The sequence below is a fragment of the Lepidochelys kempii genome, chromosome 24 (assembly GCF_965140265.1).
Source record: "Lepidochelys kempii isolate rLepKem1 chromosome 24, rLepKem1.hap2, whole genome shotgun sequence".
Classification (NCBI taxonomy): domain Eukaryota; kingdom Metazoa; phylum Chordata; order Testudines; family Cheloniidae; genus Lepidochelys; species Lepidochelys kempii.
This window is the reverse complement of record NC_133279.1, coordinates 9,631,281-9,652,716: the sequence shown is the minus strand read 5'-3', so window position 1 is coordinate 9,652,716 and position 21,436 is coordinate 9,631,281. Positions and strand designations below refer to the sequence as shown.

At 47.0% G+C, this 21,436-nt stretch overlaps 1 pseudogene; it reads right to left on the bottom strand.

Moving 5' to 3' along the window:
- Window positions 1-267: 267 nt before the first annotated feature.
- On the bottom strand, window positions 268-18,982 carry LOC140902915 (intelectin-like protein; annotated as a pseudogene).
- Between the last annotated feature and the right edge of the window lie 2,454 nt (window positions 18,983-21,436).

Here is a 21,436-nt window from a genome sequence, read left to right as displayed (position 1 = left end):
GGGGACACCCTCACCCCTGCCCTAAGTGATCACGACAAGGCTGGGGGTCGAACCCCCCAGGAATCCTGGGTCCAGCCTTGGTGGGGTTACGAGGACTCTGCCACACAGGCGGGAGGCATAATAATAACCCAGTGCTCCGATTATTGCTAACAGTAAATAATTACAAATAATGACAGAAGTGCCTCATTCTGACTGGTGCTGAGAGCCCTGCAACTCTCTCTGGGTCGCAAGGGGAGCAAATCACACCGACACCCCAGCCCACTTCAGATTCTTTATTTGCATGGCAGATGTCCGCGTTCAAAGCCAGGGAATAGCTCTGGCTGGAGTAAAGCAGCGTCGTTCACTGGGGCCCGTCAGCCTTTCCGGACTCAGCGGTAGAACAGCAGCACTGCGGATTCAATCATCTCCTTGGATATGCTCCAGTGCTGATGGGTTCCATAGCTATTCCAATCAAAGGAAGCGAAATCACCGCACTGAACCGGGTTTCCTTCTGGGAAGAACCCTCCTCCACCTACGCAGTGCTGGGGAGAGAACAGAGGAATTGCCAGACCGGAGCAGAGCTGGGGCCCATCTAGCCACTCTCCTGTCTCCAGGCCAGTGCCAGCTGCTTCAGAGGAAACCGCAAGAAACCCTGCAATGGCCAGTCGGCGAATAGTCTGTCCACATAGAATCATAGGTCCCTTCCAAACCTGATGTTCTAAGGAGGTCATCTAGTCCAACCCCCTGCTCAAAGCAGGACCAATCCCCAATTTTTGCCCCAGATCCCTAAAAGGCCCCCTCAAGGATTGAACTCACAACCCTGGGTTTAGCAGGCCAGTGTTCAAACCACTGAGCTATCCCTCCCCCCAAAAACTATTTCTGAAGTAAGGTTCAATTTAGCAAATACTTCCAAGTGAGTGTGTGTGTGAGAGAGAGAGGATATTTGGTTTGAATATTTAGCTATTTTATTCATTTTAAAAATGGGGGGAAATACACACAAAAAGAAACAACAAAAATAAAAAATACCAGGTTGTTTTGAGTCAAACAAAACATTTTGTTTGACCCACCACAACTATTTTGGGTTTTTATCCATTTTGGGTTGACACAAAAAAACTGTGGTTGTTTTTTTCAGATTACAGTGGAGTCGCATCATACGCGCATTTAATTTACACGAATTCAACTGTACACGAAAGAAAAAGAAAAATAACTTGCAGTGGTGGAGTACTGTACAGGAGTCGACGGGAGAGCGCTCGGGGGTCGATTTATCGCATCTAGACTAGATGCGATAAATCGACCCCCACTGGATTGATTGCTGCCCACCAATCCAGTGAGCATCTCGCCACGCTGAGTGTGATTCTAGTGTTTAAAGATACGTATTTTTCGTACAACATGGCCCCTAAACACAAGCTAACTACTTCTTCTGGTGCTCAGCCGAAGAAACAGCGATCTATTCCAACGCTGGAGGAAAAACTGGCTGTGTTAGAGTTATTGAGAGACAGTATGTTGGTCTCCAACATGGCGTGTAAATATGAACTCAATGAATCTAGCATCCATGCCATCAAGATTCGAGAGAGAAATTCATCAAGCCGTGGCATCAAGTGCTCCAATAACTGCTAAGGTGACGAGCCAGGTGCGTGATAAGACGTTAGTGAAGTCTGAAAAGGCATTAAACTTATGGCTGGAAGACATGAACCATAAATGTGTGCTTATCAAAGGCAACATGTTGCGAGAAAAGGCTCTTAGCCTCTACGCGCTGTTCAAACCCCCCGTTGAAGAGGGACAGCCTTCTGATGAGAAGGAATTCAAAGCCAGCCAAGGTTGACTTAACAATTTTAGGAACCGCTTCAACCTCAAAAACGTGCAGACTACTGGTGAAGCTGCATCTGCCAATGAAGAGGGAGCAAAAGCCTACCCTGAACAATTAAAGAAAATCATAGAAGAAAAGGGCTATCTTCCGGAACAAGTTTTTAATGCTGACGAGACTGGGCTCTTCTGGAAAAAAATGCCCAACCGCACTTACACTTCGAAATCAGAAAGACAAGCCCCTGACTTAAAAGCAGCTAAAGACCATATGACTGTGTTGTTTTGTGGCAATGCGGCTGGACATTTAATAAAGCAGGGCTTGCTCTACAGGGCTGCAAATCCCCTTGCCCTAAAAGGCAAGAACAAAAATCTCCTGCCTGTGTTCTGGCAATCAAATAAAAAGGCTTGTGTGACGGCAGCATTATTTCTGGATTGGTTCCACAAGCGTTTCATTCCGGAGGTCAAGCGGTACCTCGAAGAGAAAGGACTTAACTTTAAATTGTTGCTGATCGTAGACAATGCTCCTGGCCATCCTGAGGCACTCCGGTTTGCACATAATGACGCTGAAGTCGTCTTTCTCCTTTTTTATTCTTTCATTCTTCTGTCTCTCGTGACTATACGTGATTTTCGCCTTACACACTGACTTTAGAATGTAACCCCCGCGTAAGATGCAACTCCGCTGTATTCGCTCCACTCCAGCTTGTCTCTGCTCCAACCCTAACCCCACTCTGGTCAGATACTCACATGCTCAGTGTTACAGCCGGTGACTTTCACCCCAGCACACAGAGCCATGGCCGCTTTCTCAGAATTAAATACGCAGAACTGGATGTAGCGGGGAACGAATTCAGCTGGTGACAGAAAAGGGGAGGTCAGAACCATTGTTTGCCATGGACAGGTGGAGAGAAATGACTTAGCTCTAATCTTAGCCAAGCCCCTTCGTTAAGTCCCTGTGTGTAAACTGGGAATGATTAAGAATCTGGAACTCCTGACTAGGCCACTGCAGAGAAACTAAATGATTTCTTTGCATCGGTCTTCACAGCTGAGGATATGAGGGAGATTCTCAAATCTGAACCACTCTTTTTAGGTGACAAATCTGAGGAACTGTCCCAGATTTATGTGTCATTAGGGAGGTTTTGGAACAAATTGATAAATTAAACAGTAAGAAGTCACTAGGACCAGATGGTATCACCCAAGAGTTCTGAAGGAACTCACATGTGAAATTGCAGAACTACTAACTGTGGTATGTAACCTATCACTTAAATCAGCCTCTGTATGAGATGACTGGAGGATAGCTGATATGACGCCATATTTTTTTTAAAAAAGACTCCATAGGTGATCCTGGAAGTTACAGGCTGGTAAGCCTAATTTCAGTACCAGGCAAATTGGTTACAACTATAGTAAAGAATGGAATTATCATAGATGAACACAATTTGTTGGGAAGAGTCAACATGGTTTTTGTAAAAGGAAATCATGCCTCTCTGATCTACTAGAATTCTTTGAAGGGGTTAACAAGCCTGTGGACAAGGGGAATCCAGTGGATATAGTGTACTTAGATTTCCAGAAAGCCTTTGACAAGTTCTCTCACCAAAGGCTCTTAAGCAAAGTCTTGGGATAAGAGGGAAGGTCCTCTCATGGCTCAGTAATTAGTTAAAAGATAGGAAACAAAGGGTAGGAATAAATGGTCAGTTTTCAGACTGGTAAATTGTAAACAGAGGTAACTAGTGGCATCTCCCAGGGGTCTGTACTAGGACCAGTGTTGTTCAACATATTCATAAATGATCTCGACAAAGGGGTAAAACAGTGAGGTGGCAAAATTTACAGATGATACAAAACTATTCAAGATACTTAAGTCCAAAGCAGACTGTGAAGAGTTACAAAGGGACCTCACAAAACTGGGTGACTGGGCAACAAAATGGCAGATGAAATTCAGTGTTCATAAATGCAAAGTAATGCACATTGGAAAACAATCTCAATTATACATATAAAACGATGGAGTTTAAATTAGCTGTTACGACTCAAGAAAGAGATCTTGGAGTCATTGTGGATAGTTCTCTGAAAACATCCACACACAATGTGCAGCGGCAGTCAAAAAAGTGAACAGAATGTTGGGAATCATTGGAAGGGGATAAATAATAAGACAGAAAATATATTGCCTCTATATAAATCCATAGTATGCCCACATCTTGAATACTGTGTGCAGATGTGATTGCCCCATCTCAAAAAATATATTCTGGAATTGGAAAAGGTTCAGAAAAGGGCAACAAAAATGATTAGGGGGTATGGAACAACTTCCGTGTGAGAGATTAATAAGACTGGGACTTTTCAGCTTGGAAAAGAGACGACTCAGGGGGGATATGATAGAGGTCTATAAAATCATGACTGGTGTGGAGAAAGGAAATAAGGAAGTATTATTTACTCCTCATAACACAAGAGCTAGAGGTCACCAAATGAAATTAATAGGCAACAGGTTTAAAACAAACAAAAGGAAGTATTTCTTCACACAGTGCAGAGTCAACCTTTGGAACCCTTTGCCAGAGGATGTGAAGGCCAAGATTATAACAGGGTTAAAAAAAGAGCTAGATAAGTTCATGGAGGATAGATCCATCAATGGCTATTCGCCAGGATGGACATGGAAATATCATGGAGAAGGTCCTCAAGGAATCCATTTTGAAGCACTTGGAGGAGAGGAAGGTGATCAGCAACAGTCAACATGGATTCACCAAGGGCAAATCATGCCTGACCAACCTGATTGCCTTCTGTGATGAGATAACTGGCTCTGTGCATATGAGGAAAGCAGTGGACGTGATATACCTTGACTTTAGCAAAGCTTTTGTTATGGTCTCCCACAATATTCTTGCCAGCAAGTTAAAAAAGTATGGATTGGATGAATGGACTGTAAGGAGGATAGAAAGCTGGCTAGATCATCGGGATCAACGGGTAGTGATCAATGGCTCAATGTCCTAGTTGGCAGCTAGTATCAAGCGGAGTGCCCTAGGGGTCAGTCGTGGGGCTGGTTTTGTTCAACATCTCCATTAATGATCTGGATGATGAGATGGATTGCACCCTCAGCAAGTTTGCAGATGACACTAAGATGAGGGGAGAGGTAGTTATGCTGGAGAGTAGGGATAGGGTCCAGAGTGACCTAGACAAATCGGAGGATTGAGCCAAAAGAAATCTGAGGCGGTTCAACAAGGACAAGGACAAGGAAGAATTCCATGCATGACCACAGGTTGGGGACCGACTGCCTAAGCAACAGTTCTGCAGAAAAGGACCCGGGGATTAGAGTGGACGAGAAGCTGGATACAAGTCAACAGTGTGCCCTTGTTGCCAAGAAGGCTAACGGCATATTGGGCTCCCTTAGTAGGAGCATTGCCAGCAGATCAAGGGAAGTGATTATTCCCCTCTATTCAGCACTGGTGAAGCCACATCTGGAGAATTGCGTCTAGTTTTGGGGCCCCCACTACAGAAAGGATGTGGACAAATAGAGAGTCCTGCGGAGGGCAACGAAAACAATTTGTGGGCTGGGGAACATGACTTATGAGGAGAGGCTGAGGGAACTGGGCTTATTTAGTCTGCAGAAGAGAAGAGTGAGGGGGGATTTGATAGCAGCCTTCAACTACCTAAAGTGGGTTCCAAAGAGGATGGAGCTTGGCTGTTCTCAGTGGTGGCAGATGATAGAACAAGAAGTAATGGTCTCAAGTTGCAGTGGGGAAGGTCTAGATTGGATATTAGGAAAAACTATTTCACTAGGAGGGTGATGAAACACTGGAATGCGTTACCTAGGGAGGTGGTAGAATCTCCATCCTTAGAGGTTTTTAAGGCCTCCCTTGACAAAGCCCTGGCTGGGATGATTTAGTTGGTGTTGGTCCTGTTTTGAGCAGGGGGTTGGACTAGATGACCTCCTGAGGTCTCTTCCAACCCTAATCGTCTATGACTCTATGGGATGGTATCCCTAGCCTCTGTTTGCCAGAAGCTGGGAATGGGTGACAGGGAATGGATCACTGGTGATAACCTGTTCTGTTCATTCCTTCTGAGGCACATGGCATTGGCCTCTGTCTGAAGACAGGATTCTGGGCTAGATGGAACATTGGTCTGACCCAGTATAGCCATTGTTATGTTCTAATTCCAGTCCCACACAGGAGCTGGGCAGTTGTCCCGTCACAGCTGGGCTGACCATAGCTCTGTCACTGTTCTGCGTGTGTCTTTAGTGCACTGCACCTTTCAGTTCCCAGGAGCTCTGGGTAGTGCTACGATCTCAAAACACCCCTCCTGGCATGAGCTGCCAGTGCAGCCACTGCCTCATTCTCCAGCTGGAGATTTCTGCAGTCTGGACTGTGGAGCAGCTCTTTCTGTCACCCTGCTGACACTCAGGGCTTGCCCTGGTCTGGGTCTCCCCAGGCTGCGTCTTTATCCCTGGTCTGTCTGTCATGGGGGAAGGGAAGGTCCTTCTCGCAGCATCTCCTCAACCCTTGCTGCCGCCTCCTTTCAGGGCCAGCTTTAGGGCATAAGGCCCCTCCTGCCTTTTCTCCTTGGCTCCTTTCCCAGAGATTGGAAACTCCAGATCACCTCTCTCCTCAGTCTCCTCTTCTGGCCACACCCTCACCAGGTATCACAGACCCTTTTGTGTTCAGTTGCCATGTAGCATGTTAAATGGAGAAAACACACTGCGCGCTCTCCTGGAGATTTTCCATATCCTCTCTCTCATTTAATCATTTGCCCTTTCTCTAAAACAAAGGTAATTCGGACTGGAAGGACAGGGCTGGTCTGTGCAGGTGGAGAGGCAGAACCCGCACACCCACTACCAGACTTACTTCGGCCATTTGGAGAGTAATAGCTGGCAGTTTGCTGGGCATCGCCATAGTCGTAGATGACGGGCACGGCGTGGCCATTGTTGGTCTTTCAGACACCAGCGCCGTATTTCACTGGGTATTTCTGGGAGACACAAACGCAGCGAGCATCCAGTGTTAGTTTCTGTCCCTGTGGCAGGGCAGCTCCAGCACAGACAAGGAAGCATTGATTAAAACTTACTGGGTGATTTGTTCAGTCAGTGCCTCTGCTCACACAGGTCAGCCCTAGGGCACAGCAGTGACTCCACCAGTGGGCCAAGAATATGACATGTCAAGGTGCCCCTTGGGGTGGATTTATCACAGACTATTTTGGGCAGGGACTGTTGTTCTGCTCTGGGTCCGTGCTGCACTAGCACTGTGGGGCCCTGGTCTGCGGGGGGTCCGCTAGGAGCTGCCACAATGCGGGCAGTAAATGATAATAGGTGAGAATCAGCATGTGTCCAGCATTGTTGCCCCTGCACCCCCAGGCCTGCGGAGATGCCCCTGCTAAGATGCCTGAACCCCAAAGCCGGGGCTCAAGGGTGAGTCAAGGGCTTGGCCTAGCACCAAAGCACCTGTGTCCACTGGCCCCCCATCTCCAGGGTGTGAGGTGGGGTTGGTCTTCATGGGCCATTCAGCCTCTCTGCTGAGTCTGTCAGCACATCGGTGCCAAGGCGGTGGTTGGTTTGGGATGTAAATACCAGCAATGTTGAGAGGTCCTTGTCCCATTATCAGCCCCTGACCCCCCAGCATGGAGCGCTTTTAGCATGTTGAGAATTTGCCCAACCAAGCTCCTCCATCTACACTGGGGCCAGCAGAGCCACCTAGCCCCTCCTGCACATGCCCCTCCAAAGCCCCCAGCTCAGCGCCATCACCTGGTAGAGTCTGAGGAGGTTCCCCCCCTCTCAGGACAGGAAGCCAGTCTCGGTGTGGTACCTCAGGATGGACCTGTTCTTCCATTCTTTCAGGGGCATCTTGTTGGTTACATGCCACACGGACAGGTCCTGGGATTGCAGATCGTAATAACCAGGGTTCTGAAAAGCAAGGACCCAGCTGAAACCTCTCAGCCACATCCCTGGTACTTACCCACTCCCTCTGCCCCCCATCACTGGGGCATCTGGGCACCTCACCACCTGTGGTATATGTATCCTGACACTCACCCCGCAAGGCAGAGAAGCACGATCACCATTGTACGGGGGAGAACTGAGGCGCAGAGACTAGGTGACTTGCGCTAGGTCACACAGGGGGCCTGTGGCAGGGCAGGGAATGGAGCCCAGGGCTGCCAAGCCCTTCGCTAGCACCTTGACCACTGGACCATCCCTCCCATCTAACCCCCATGCCGGTGTCCCCCACCTCCCCATGTGCATTCAACCACATTCTAACACACCGTCTCTCCCCAGCAGGTAGCTATTGGCCATGGAGAAGGGAACCCCACCTTGTAGTCGTCACTGGTGGAGCCCGCTGCGGAGCCAAAGGTGTAGTAATTGGCCCAGTTGCCCTCTCCCTCTGGGTAGTTAATGCTGCTCCCCTGCTGGCTGGACCAGCGATCTCCTGCTGTGCACTTGCCATAGACATTGTTCTCATGCACGCTGGCCACCAGGGTCCAGCCACCCCCCTTGGTGGTCATGTCGCAGAAGGTCTGGTAGGTCTCGCCATTCTCGGTGCGCAGGGCGTAAATCCCGTCTGCAGGGGTGGGAAGCGGGGAGCACCTGGTCAGCCAGAGCCAGGGAAAGGCCCTCTCGGAGCCAGACATTAAATGGGAAACACGCCCAGGTGAGGAGCTTCTAGTGCACTGCAGCAGGACGCAAACCCGTAGTCACTGGAGCAGGACACGCCCCTGCATCTGGGAGCAGACGGGCCCGATTCCCAGGGGCACTATAGTCCCCTTGGCAGCGGAGAGTGAGTACAAATTACAGGGACTCCCAGAGCGTGACAAGGCCTGAGCCTTTCCACGCACAAGCTGTAGCACTTTCATGATACCGGTGTAGTTACAGCGCTACAACTCCTTAGTGTGGACACCATTTATACTGATTTAAAGGGGCTTTATACTGGGATAGCCATTCCCATATGGAAAGTGGAATACGCTGTCCCTGTCTAAGGAATTACACTTTCCCCCAGCATAATTGTGTTCACACTGAGGCTGGACTAGTATCAATATGTCAAGAAAAACCCATCCCCCAACCCAACACAGTGACACCAGGACAGGCGCCATGCGCAGACCAGGCCTAAGTGTAACTGAGAAACAGGCCAGGGACAATTTGTGCTAAGGAAAAGCCCCAGACCTTGTTTTGAGCCCCCTGCTGTGTGTCTCCCCACACTGTGTCCCTCTTTTGGGCCTAAGCCTGTGGTGACTCGATCTGGGGGCTGCACGATGGGTGGAACTGAGCCAGGCAAAGAATCTACCACGCACTGGCTACCCTCAGACTGTCAAAGGGGCTGAGCACCTGCCCTGGACTGGACGTCACCTGGCGCTGGAGGGGCTCAGCCTTGGGTTGCCAACCCTGCGGGATTGACCTGGAGTCTCCAGGAATTAAAGACTAAGTCACATGATAAAACTTCCAGGAATACATCCAACCAAAATTGGCAACCCTAGTTCAGCCCCAAGAGCAGGGCTTGCACCCTCTGACCTCCCTGTCGGAGTCCTGCACGCCATTCCTTCAGCTGAGACTTACGCCAGGGTCCGTGGAGGAGGGTGGAGATTTTCAGAGGCATATGCTGGGCAATGGGAGTTGGGCGCCTCTGTGCCACTTGTGTCTCTGAAATTCTCTGCTGGGGGAGACCAGCCAGACACGAGGCAGCAGGATCCCCGACAAGGTTTTCTCCGCCGGCAGCTCCTGTGCATGGCGGAGGCCTAAGCAGCAGGGCACTGGCAGAGAGCTGAGGTCTCATGTCGCTCCAGCAGCAGGGAATGTAAGGATAAAGCCTTTTCTAGTAATCACATTGTAAGGCCTTTGTTTGCAGACATATTAAGAGAGCAGCAGCCATGAGCTAAGAAGCAGGAAGTCACATCCTCACATTCCATCTAAATTATATTAAAACAACTTAATATCGGGCTGTTAATGGCACCGACTATCACCAGGTAAAGAAATAGATCTTATGATGGTTAAAGAAAACTTAGTTTGATAGCATCCTGTCTGGCAAGGAATCACTTATCAAGTGTTGTGGTTGTGAAATCCTCATTTCTTTATTGTTTTATCTTTATACACTTCTCTATTGTTTTTCTGTATGATCTCTGTCAGGTTCTTTGATTGTTTCTGTCTGTTACATAATTAATTTTGCTAGGTGTAAATTAAGTAAGGTGGTGGGATGATTAGGTTAGAGAATTGTTACAATATGTTAGGATTGATTAATCAAATTTTAGTAAAATGATTGGTTAAGGTACAGCTAAGTCAGATTCAGGTTTCACTATATAAACTGGGGTCCAAAAGGAAGTTCTTTGGGAACCAACTCCAGGACACAGCCCCAAGATCAGAGCGGCCAGACCTCAACACTCTGCCAATGACACCCTGAAGAAACTGTAGGCCCCCAGATGACCTGATCCTGACTGGCCAGCAGGGAAAAGTTCATCTGTCTCATTGGGAGTGGTGAGCACAGTATGTGTACCATGTGCAGTCTGTTTTGGTGATTGTTAGTGAATAGAGGTTAAATAGGACATTACTGTGTAAGGCTCTTTCACTGGTAAAGGACCCAGTAAACCCACAAAAGATTAATTCTTGAGTCCACGGGGTATGGGTGTTTGCTTGGAGTTCACAAGGAAAGTGTGTTTACCCGGAGGAGTAGATCCCAGAGCCCACAGAGGGGTAAAGTTAGGTGCTCTTTGCCTGGAGCCCTAAGAACTGGAAAAGGGTAGGGGGTGCCTAAATTAACTGGGTTACGCCTTGAGCCCTAGGAACTAGGTAGAGGTGGGATGTCCTAGAGTGGTGAAGTGACAGAGAATTTTGTTTCAGAGTAACAGCCGTGTTAGTCTGTATTCTCAAAAAGAAAAGGAGTTCTTGTGGCACCTTAGAGACTAACCAAATTTATGTGAGCATAAGCTTTCGTGAGCTACAGCTCACTTCATCGGATGCTGTAGCTCACGAAAGCTTATGCTTATGCTTAGCACACAGCGCTCCCCCTAGTTTGCACCAGTCAAAGGGCCCCTGCTCATCGTCAGTCCCAGCCCTGCTGGAATCAGCCCCTGGATGTATTCAGAATGAGCCAGCCCTGGTAATGCGATTGCCCACAGTGGCCACGGATGGGCAGGAGTCCCCGCTGCCAGCCCAGAGATGCCCGGGTGCATCTGAACCGACTTTACCCAGCTCTAGTCTTTACATTGGTCTGGAGCAGGCACCCAGCGGAAGCAAAGCAGCTTCTGAAGATCCAGGGACGCCCCCTCTGCACTCACCTCTAGCCCCAATCTGGGTGGCTTTAATTTGCTTGCAGCTGCGGGGCAGGCTCTGGTAGGTCTGGTTACTCTGGGGGCTCTGGCTGACATGCGTGTCCTCCCACGTTTCCAACAGGTCATGGATGGCGAGCTTTAGCGCAGCAGCACCCCCGCTCCCATCTGCATAGCAGGGTGAGGAGTTTCCATCTGTTACCATTTATGTGGCCAGGATGGCAGAGCCCTCAGTCCCCTCAGTGCGGAGATCCCCAGTCCTGGGAAAGCCACTGGGGGAGTGACATTACGTACAAGCACCACCACACACACACACAAGCACACAGACACACAATCAGTCACACACAACTGAACACATACAGCCCCCCCATCATACACAACACAGAAACACACACAGCCACACATACAACCATAGACAACCAGCCACAGAATCACATGCAGCCAGAGAGAAACACAAACTCAGTCATACACAAACATGCAAAACCTCCCCCTACACACAATCGCACAAAGACACAGACACACACCTGTCTATATATAAAGTAGAACTGATGCTTTTAGTAAGAGGTACATCTAAGAACTATTTCACATCCCTGAATCAGTAGCGGAAGATCTTTATAAGTTTGAAAATTACGAATAGGGGCTAGGTTGTAGAACTGGCTTGAGTGGGAGCACCTAGGCACTACCGTAATACACCTAATAGATAATATACAACGCCTAACACCATGGGGTCCTGGTCCAGAACTGGGGCACCTAGGCGCTATCACAGTAATTAATAACACCACCCTTGGCACCCATCTTTGAAAACCTTGGCCCTGGAACATGGACGGAAGAAAATGGTTGCAGCTAATTCAGGGTGAGTTCTGGTTGGCAGGAGGCTGCCTTAGGGTTTGGGAGAATTATTTCCAGGAAGGGAAAGGAAAAAAAGCCACTTACTGCAAGGGTGGACCCTGGTCACTTGGATGAGGAGCAGCAGGAGAGCATTGTTTCATTGTTGACTTTGCAGCAGGGAAAACAGTAGATCAGCTGGTTAATAGCCAGGCTGGAGGGTGGGAGGGCTCTACCCCAAATCTTCCTGATCCCAGGGCTGCGCTGACTCTCTGCATAACCTGCCTATAACACTAACACCCCAGAGGAAAGTTTGAGACCCTGCAGCCCTTGAGTTCAATGGGAGTTTGCTGGAGTGGGGATGCCTTGCTGTGACATCCTTAGAGCAGTTTCCTTCTTCAGAGATGGCTCAGTGACAGGCTTATGGGGTGGGAAGCTGAGGTGATCCGGGCTGGGAGGGGAGCACCGGGGACCATGGTGCTGTACGGGGCACTGGGAGGAATTCAAGTAGCGTCATGTGCACAGAGCAAGCCCTCCCCCTGCACTCCCTCTGCTAACTAGGGTGACCAGATGCCCCAAAAATCAGGACTGTCCCTATAAAATCGGGACTTTTTCTTATATAGGCACCTATTACCCCCACCCCCGTCCTGATTTTTCACACTTGCTATCTTGTCACCCTAACTGAGCCTCGCATCACCCCTGTAGGGTGGACAGATCTCATTATACCCATTTTGCAGGTGGGGAAACTGAGGCAGAGAGGGCCTGACTTGAAGTCAATGGAATGCCTCACGATGGAATGGCTTCAGTCAGCGCTGGGATCAGGTCCAGAGAAAGGAAGCGAGAGGATCAGAACCCAAGTCCCAGCTCAGACTTTTTTCTAGGAGTCTCTCTCCTTGCTTTGCAGAAGAACTGACTCATGCCATGGGATCTGCCTGCACACTGCATGGCCACACCATCACGAGCCCAGCCGAGGGGCCCTGCAGCACAGCTACCCAGTACTAAAGGCAGGCGGAGTGGGGCTTGTGGTTAAGGCTCTGATTCAGGAGAGCTGGGTTCAATTCCCCCCCAGTCACTGACTCCTCGGGCAGGTGATGTGCTCTCTCTGGGCTCAACTCCCCACCTGTAAAATAGGGGTGATAACTGTTCCTACTTCACTGGGTGCTCTGAGGATAAGTCCATTGAGGCTCATGTGTACTCTGGTGCTGGGCAGCCAGACGGGCTGATGCTGTGTAATAATAATGCCTAGTTCTGTTCATGAGTACATCTCAAAGCACTTTACAAAGCAGCTCAATAGCATTAGCCTCATTTTACAGATATAGAGAAACCAACAAGGTCTTGGGCTTTCTAAAGCTACTATTTGCCAAGTTAACATATATATACAATTTCCACATTAACTCACAATGTAACACACTGAAGAGAGGGTCAGGACTCACCTGGTCCGTGGTTCCAATGTCTGAGGTTTTCAGATGCAGATTTCAGTATCAGAAACTTCTTCACACGGAGAGACAGAGCTATTCCTCTGAGGCACCAACCCCTCTGCCTTAAATAAAGCACCAATAGTGAAAGTGACCTTTTAAAAGCAAACACAAGCATTATCTGTACACGTGGGGGTTGGGGAGAAGGTTTCAAGTGAACACCTAGACCAAGTCAAATCTAGTTCGTCTTTCATCTTCACGCCCCAGTCCAGCCAGGGAACTCCATGTTTACACACGAGCACGTGGCAGGCCTGGCCTTATCAACTTATCAACTGACTATTTGCATGCTGCTGCTGAATATTGGTTCAGGCGGTGGAGATGAATTGTCCCAATGAAGCCACAAAGGATGTCGGAGCTCTCTAGATCTTTCACCGCTATAGAATCATAGAATATCAGGGTTGGAAGGGACCTCAGGAGGTCATCTAGTCCAACCCCCTGCTCAAAGCAGGACCAATCCCCAATTTTTGCCCCAGATCCCAAACGGCCCCCTCAAGGATTGAACTCACAACCTTGGGTTTAGCAGGCCAATGCTCAAACCACTGAGCTATCCCTCCCCCCATATAATAAAGAAGCAGATTAAATCAGGAACTTTGTTATTTCATTGAAACAGCACCTCAGCTCTTGGAATTCAGAAATAACTCCAGCCACTAAAGACAATCAAGGGGTCAGAACAATTCATTTAATTTTTTTCCTGTCTCTCAAGAATGGTTCGCTCTTGCAGAGCATTTTTTATCCACAGATCTCCTTGTGCTTTCCAAAAGGGATCAACATTGTTATCTCAATTTACCAGAAAAAAAAAAGATGCACCAAGAAGGGAAGAAACTTTCCTCTGTCTCCAGCAGAGCTGGGAATAACCCAGCTCTCCTGTTTCCCACTCCCCACTGGATCGCACAGCCTCCTCTTTGCAGCACAATACCCTTTCTGCTTTAGTCCTCCAGCTACTCACCAACATCCTTTAGTTCAGTGTTTCTCAATGCGTGGGGTGTGTCAGTGCCCCACTGTGACAGAATATACCCTTGTGTTCACACTCTACATGGTACTGTAACAATTTTGTACATGGCATGTCTTGAACAATTTGAAAACTCATAATTTGCTAGTCAGCATCGTCCTGATAAAATATGTGTGGCAACACTGTATATGAAGTTATAAGATTCCCCTGTTGTGACGCTCTGTACCTTGGGGGAACACCCAGCGCCCCCATGTTCATCCTCGTAAAATGATTGTGTGGTATCCAATGCAAAGTTTGTCATGTCGGGTGTCTTCGGAGGGCTCATGATGCACTGAGCATTGTTGTTACAGTAATGTTATAGTAAGGTTATAAGGTTATAATTTCATGTATATAGTTATGAGGCTGAAAATTTATCCTCATGGCTTAAAATAAGCCCAGGCAAAAACTCTCCAAGAGCTGAGAGGCAGTATGGGATAAACTCAGCCCATCCTCACAGGAACAAAGGACACTGGCCTAGGCAGCAACAAAAGAATCTGTTAGACTCTCGAGGAAGTCACCCCCTTCCTTTGGGCAGTTTGGAACTGCGATGAGGTAATGCTCACCTGACTCTGAAGTGGGGGGGGGGGGCAAAGCCAAAAGGGAAGAAAGAACATGATAAAAGGGAGAGACATTTGCCATGCTCTCTCTCTTTCTTCCACTTACATCTACAGACAACACACCAAGTGACTGAAGTGCTGATCAAAGGGGAGAGCCTGGATGAAGAGCATGGCTGAGAAGCATGTAAGTTTGTAAGGGCACTGAAAGTGTTAAGATCAGCTTAGAATGTGTTTTGCTTTTATTTCATCTAACCAAATCTGACTCGTTGTGCTTTGACTTACAATCACTTAAAATCTCTCTTTCTAGTTAATAAATCTGTTTGTTTATTCTACCTAAAGCAGTGAGTTTGGTTTGAGGTGTGTCAGAGACTCCCCTTGGGATAACAAGCCTGGTACATATCAATTTCTTTGTTAAATTGACGAACTCATGTAAGCTTGCAGCATCCAGCGGGCATAACTGGACACTACAGGATGAAGGTTCCAAGGGTTGTGTCTGGACCGGAGATATTGGCTAGTGTCATTCAGTTGCACAATCCAAGGAGCAGCTTACATGCCAGAGGCTGTGCGTGAACAGCCCAGGAGTGGGGGTTCTCACAGTAGAACGGAGTAAGGCTGGCTCCAGAGTGAAGGATTGGAGTGACCTAGCAGATCACCAGTCCAGATAACACCAGAGGGGAACGTCACACCTGTATGATATTATTAACCTGTTTTCAAAACCCCACAGCCCTGCTCAAGCAGAAGTAGGCAAAACAAAGGACTGTGTGTTCTGCTTAATTGCATTTAAGCAGTAAACAGAGTAATCAAACAGGAAGGGAAAACAAAGTAAGATCAAACAAGTGAAAAAGGCAGCCAGGACCATCCTTCTGCTTAGACTGTCTCCTAGTGCTCAGCTGGAACAGGAGGGGGACTGAAACTATAACAAGGATGGACAAACACCGCCAAGGAACCCTGTCTCCCCCTTTCTCTGGCTAATACATTCACTGTACCTGAAGAGAAAAAGGAAACAAGTGTTGGACTCTGGTGGAGGATTCCTGACCTGAGAGTTTGATAACACTGCTGAAAACATGTGGTGAGATGCTTTGCTCACTCTGAAATAGTTTGTTAAGTTAGGCATTAGTCAGCAATTTCTTTATTTTTCGTGTAACCATTTCTGACTTTTATACCTCATTACTAGTCACCTCACCTTTGTCCGGCTTGTCCTCTTCCATCCCTCCACGAATGAAAGTCAACACTACACCATTCTGTTTTGTTGCGAGCACGTTCTTCACATTTCTGGCCAAAGAGTTTTGTCATGGGATCGGCCCCACACATTTTTAGTCTTCCCAGCGGTCGCATGTGGTCTCTGGGGATCCAGTCACTGATGCGGGTTGTCCACCTATTGCCTTGCCTGCGGACTACATGACCCACCCGTCTCCACTTTGCATTGTACGTCGCCTGCACTACATCGGTCACCTCTGTATGCCTTCTGATCTCCTCGTTCGGTATGTGATCACTGAGCATTACACATTCGCTGTCATGGGTTTGGGCTTTTTGGGGTGTCACCTGATGTGCTGGGGTGCCACTGAGTCAGCCTATTCAGTCAGCCTGGATCCCCTTTACTTGGCCTTGCTGGGTTAGGCTCACAAACCTCTTCCAGCCAAGCACACAGGCAGGGCCACACCCAGCTGCACAGAGAGACAGAGATCCGCTCTGGAAGGATTCAGCCTTAGGGGCTTGCCTCAACACCCTGGTGCCCACTCCCTTTAAGGGATACAAAAACCCCAAAGGTTTTATGAAATTCGCCCCCTCCCTCAATGTGGAGGGAGATATGCACAACTTCTCCCCCCCCCCCCCGTTAGAAATTACATAAACTGGGTTATATGACAAACAAGCAATACATTTATGAACTACAAAAGGTGAATTTTAAGTGAATATAAGAGATAACAGTGCAAAGCAGATTACTGACCAAATAAAGCAAAATACACCAGCTAAACTCAATATACTTAAGAAACAGGTTACAAAATGTAAATTCTCACCCTAAATGTTATTTTAGGCAAGTTGCAAAGTTTCTGTGGTTCAGAGTTCCAGTTATATTCCTTTTCAGACTGGACCCCTGTTTCAGTCTGGACTCCCCCCTTGCCCTCCCTGCAGTCTTTGTTCTTGGGCAGACAGTCCATGGAGAGGAGAAGTCCCGTTTGCCTTACTCCCCACCCTTAAATAGGATTTACATAAGGTGGGAATCCTTTGTTTCCCAAACTTGACTCCCACTTTCCCTTACGGTGGAAAGTTACAAGAAGTCCCAGGTAATGTTTAGTATCAGGTGGCAAGACCACCTGACTCTGTAGTATCACGGCATCCATGAGTCAGTGGCAGTATGGAGCATGCCCAGGAAGGCCAAGCTTTTTCACAGTCCATTGTCCTTGTTGATGGGCCATCCGGTCTGTCTGGCTTTTCCATTGTTGTACCTGAAGTGTTAGCAGTGGGTGTCACCCAAAGTAGCATAGCTGAAATACAGATACATAGTCAATATTCCTAACTTCAGATACAGAAATGATACAGGCATACAAATTGGATAAATCACATTCAGTAAATTAGAACCTTTCCAATGATCTCTTACAAGACCTATCTTGCATAAAGTACATCTCAGTTATGTCATATTCATATCATAAGCATATTTTCATAAAGAATATGGAGTGAAACATCACATTCTCCTTTCCATTGGTCTCTGGGTGACAGCGAATTTTTCTTCCTCAGCTTTCGTTGTTGACCAGCTTTCCGCTCCATATAACATTGCTGGCAGAACAGTGGAGTTAAACAGTTCTTTCCTTTCTTCATGGGCAGTTCATCATCCGTTAGAGACGTCTTTATTTTACTGAAACTTGCCCACCCTGCCTTTTTCCTCCTACTGCATTCCCTTTCAAATAGATTGTCGCTGTTCAGCTGCTGACCCAGGTAAATATATTTGTCGACCTCCTTGATTATTTTCCCATTTACAGTGATGATTCCTTCTGCACAATGCTCCTTCCACATCCACTTAGTCTTTGACGTGTTCACTTCCAACCCGATATCATGCGAAAGTGTTTGCAGTTGCTGCAATTTGTTCTCCAGTTCTACTGTGTCCTTTGCCAATATTACACAGTCAGTGAAGAAAAAGATGTGTTAACTGTTCTCCATCAATTTGGATTCCTTCTTCCCAGTTCAATTTCTTGAACAGCAACTCCAGGACTGCTGCAAACAGCTTCGGAGAAATTGTGTTGCCTTGTCTGAGTCCTCTACGTATAGTAATAATGCAGGGGGCATAGAATAATGTTATCTCTGTGAGCAGTTTGCGGTTAATTTCTTCCAGCATGTTGACGTACCTTGGGTCAATCCCAGTTTTGTTGAGCACATTGAGTACAGCATTAATCTCCACCTAGTCTAATGCCTTTTTGTAGTCGACGAATGCAATACACAACGATACTTTGTATTCCTTGCATTTTTTGATTGCTGCTGAATTGAGTGGATGTGATCAATTGTCGAATACCCTGAGTGGAAACCAGCTTGTTCTCTGCTTTCTTGCATTTCAAGATCCTTCTTAATCCGACTGAATATGACGCGGGTGAAAACCGTATACACTTGTGAGAGGAGTGTAATTAGACGGTAGTTGCTCAATTCTTTAAGATCCCCTTTCTTCATTAATAGTATTGTTTTCGATTTCTTCCGTGCATCTGGAACACACTTGCTATTGATGTAGATGGTGAACTGTTGCGCCAATGCTTTGGAGAGAGTATCTTTCCCTGTTTTGAGATATTCTAGCCAAATATCGTCTACTCTCGGGCTCTTCCCTCTCTTTATGTTATGAGCTGCATATTCGATTTCTTCCCACATAATGTCTGGAACTTCTTCTATAACCTGCTGCCTCGATGGTGTACACTGGACATTGACATGCAAGGAGTAGAGATCGTAGAATTTTGTACATATTTCGTTCATCTTGCTCCTTTCCAATGTCCTTTCACCATTTTCGCAATAATCTGTTTCAGCCTCACATCTCTTTCTACCTTCTTCAGACTCTCGTTCTTTTTGGCCACCTCTCTCAATTTCTTCTTTCTAAAGTCTTCGTAGTCTTCTTTGATCTTCACACAAATTTCTTTGCACAGTGTTCTGTAGTCTTCACCCTTTTTTCCTTCTAATTTCATGCATGCCCTCCTTGCCATTAGATTCAGTTTCCTTGCTGATCCTCTGCTTGCGTCCCAGCATTTTCAATGCCTTTGCCTTCTTAGCTGCTGAGATTATCTGCAAGATAAACTCTTCATAATCCTCATCAACATCCTTGTTGACTTTATATTCGAGGTGCATTTCACTCAGTTCCTGTGCAAAAAGTGCCACTTTTGCTTCAGTTTCTGGCTTCTCTTGGCTCAGTCTTTGTAGGCATAGTCAACACATAGTTTTGAGCGCAACATATGATGGTCTGAGGCTGTGCAAATGATTCATTCTCCTATTGTCGCTACATCATTGAAGATTCTTCTGGCATCCATCAATACATAATCAACCTGATTCAGTGTGACTCCATCCGGACTTTCCTATGTCCACTGCTGACGTTGTTCTTTCTAAAATATCGTGTTCATTATGTGGAGATGGTCTTCCTCTGCAAATGCAACCAGACGTGCTCTGTGATCATTTCTTATACCTTTACCAAATTTTCCCACGTACTTTTCATTCTCACTCTCCTTTTCACCTACTATTGCAGTGAAGTCCCCTTGGATGATTGTGTAGTTGGCTCTGCATTGCCTCCTCCAGCTCTTCATAGAAATGTTCTATTTCTTCGTCTTCTGCTTGTTGCATGGGAGCATACACCTGAATAATTTTAATCATTCTCCTTTGTTTTATCTGAAGCATAAGAACTGCTGTTCAGGATGATATGATGTTGCAGCTGACTATCCTTGAACTGTTTCTTTCCTGACAAATGAATCAACACCTCCAGTCCTTACTCTGTTGTTGAATGATATTCCTAGGAATACTTGCTCTCTGCTTTTCTATTGTGCAACGAGATCTTTTGTTCTTCTTATTTGGCATATCCTGATGACATCAGTTTTTATTGATTTTGTGAATTCAATGTAAGTATCAATGTACAGATCAGATGATAGTGTTCTTGTGTTGTGACTTGCAACAAATAGTTGGACTATTCTTTTACTCATTTTCCGTTTTTCATCCTGTGCTACCCTGGGTTGTGAGCGTTGGTGAGACCGATGCATGAGTCTGTGCTCAGTTTCCTGGTTTATTCTGCTTTGTGTGGCTTATTTGGCAGGAGAGTTTTGCAGCAGTGCATTCGGGGTGCCAGCCCTTGTGCCTTATAGCTGCAGTACCCCCTCCACTTTGGCCGGGTTGCCCTAGAGTAATAGAGGTATGGTCAGACTCCCTACTACTCTGGATGCTAGCTCATTACTTGTACTCACTTAAAATCCACCTCTTTGTAGTTAATAAACTTGTTTTACTGTTTTATCTGATTGAATTATGTTTAAATTGAAATGTCTGAATACCTATTTCAAATGATAAACCAGCATATTATTCCCTTTAAGGAATAATAGACTTAAAATATTTTGCACTTTCCAGGAGAGGGCTGGGTAGTACAGGACATCCATTGGCTTGCTGTTGCCAAGAAGGCCAATGGCATTTTGGGCTGTATAAGTAGGGGCATTGCCAGCAGATCGAGGGACGTGATTGTTCCCCTCTATTCAACATTGGTGAGGCCTCATCTGGAGTACTGTGTCCAGTTTTGGGCCCCACACTACAAGAAGGATGTGGAGAAATTGGAGGGAGTCTAACGAAGGGGAACAAAAATGATTAGGGGTCTGTAACACATGACTTATGAGGAGAGGCTGGGGGAACTGGGATTGTTTAGTCTACGGAAGAGAAGAATGAGGGGGGATTTGATAGCTGCTTTTAACTACCTGAAAGGTGGATCCAAAGAGGATGGATCTACACTATTCTTAGTGATAGCAGATGACAGGACAAGGAGTAATGGTCTCAAGTTGCAGTGGGGGAGATTTAGGTTGGATATTAGGAAAAACTTTTTCACTAGGAGGGTGGTGAAACAGTGGAATGCATTACCTAGGGAGTGGTAGAATCCCCTTCATTAGAAGTTTTTAAGGTCAGGCTTGACAAAGCCCTGGCTGGGATGATTTAGTTGGGGATTGGTCCTGCTCTGGGCAGGGGGTTGGACTAGATGACGTCCAGAGGTCCCTTCCAACTCTGATATTCTATGATTCTATGATTCATTTCTGGGAAGAAATCGGGGAGTGTGTTGGGGTCACTCTGCAGTATAACTGAGGCTGGTGAGAGCCAGAGTGTAACCCGAGTGTGGCTGGTAGGCTGCAGTTGCAGAACTTTCTTCCCTTCTTGATGCGTTGTTTGTTTTTTTTCCTGTAAATTGGGATGACAACACTGATCCCTTTTGGGAAGTGCGGGGAGATCTGCGGATAAGACATGCTGTGCAAGAGCGAACCGGTTCTTATTGAAAGACAGAAAAAGTTGACACTCAGGGCATGGCTTGCATGCTGGAAGGCTGTTTGTGAGCAGCCCAGGTGGGAGCTACTTCAGCAAGGCATTAGAAGAGGCACCGAGAGTTTCAGGGCAGGGGTGACACAGCTACT